Genomic DNA, 333 nt, shown 5'->3' on the forward strand with positions numbered 1-333 from the left:
AATTTTAACTTTTATTTCAAATTTAATTTGGGTATTAGGAGGGGGACTAATGAAAAATTGTACTTAGGGTACTCCAAGCTGATTTTTTCCCCCAAAACTCTTTTCAAACATTTTTTTCTCTTAGTTGTTGTACACTTTTGTCTCAAGACATGTACATCTAGTCAGATACTGCTTGTTTTAGCATTTTATTTGTGAATAACTTAAAATATGGTGGGTGGTACATAAAATGTTCTTCAGTTCTGGAATAACCTGCGCAGTCTGGGGCCCGTTTCAAGAAGCAGGTTTTGTTGGAACTCTGAGTTCGTGAACTCCAAATTCGGCAAAACTCTGAGT

The sequence above is a fragment of the Oryzias melastigma genome, linkage group LG5 (genome assembly GCF_002922805.2).
Source record: "Oryzias melastigma strain HK-1 linkage group LG5, ASM292280v2, whole genome shotgun sequence".
Lineage (NCBI taxonomy): Eukaryota > Metazoa > Chordata > Actinopteri > Beloniformes > Adrianichthyidae > Oryzias > Oryzias melastigma.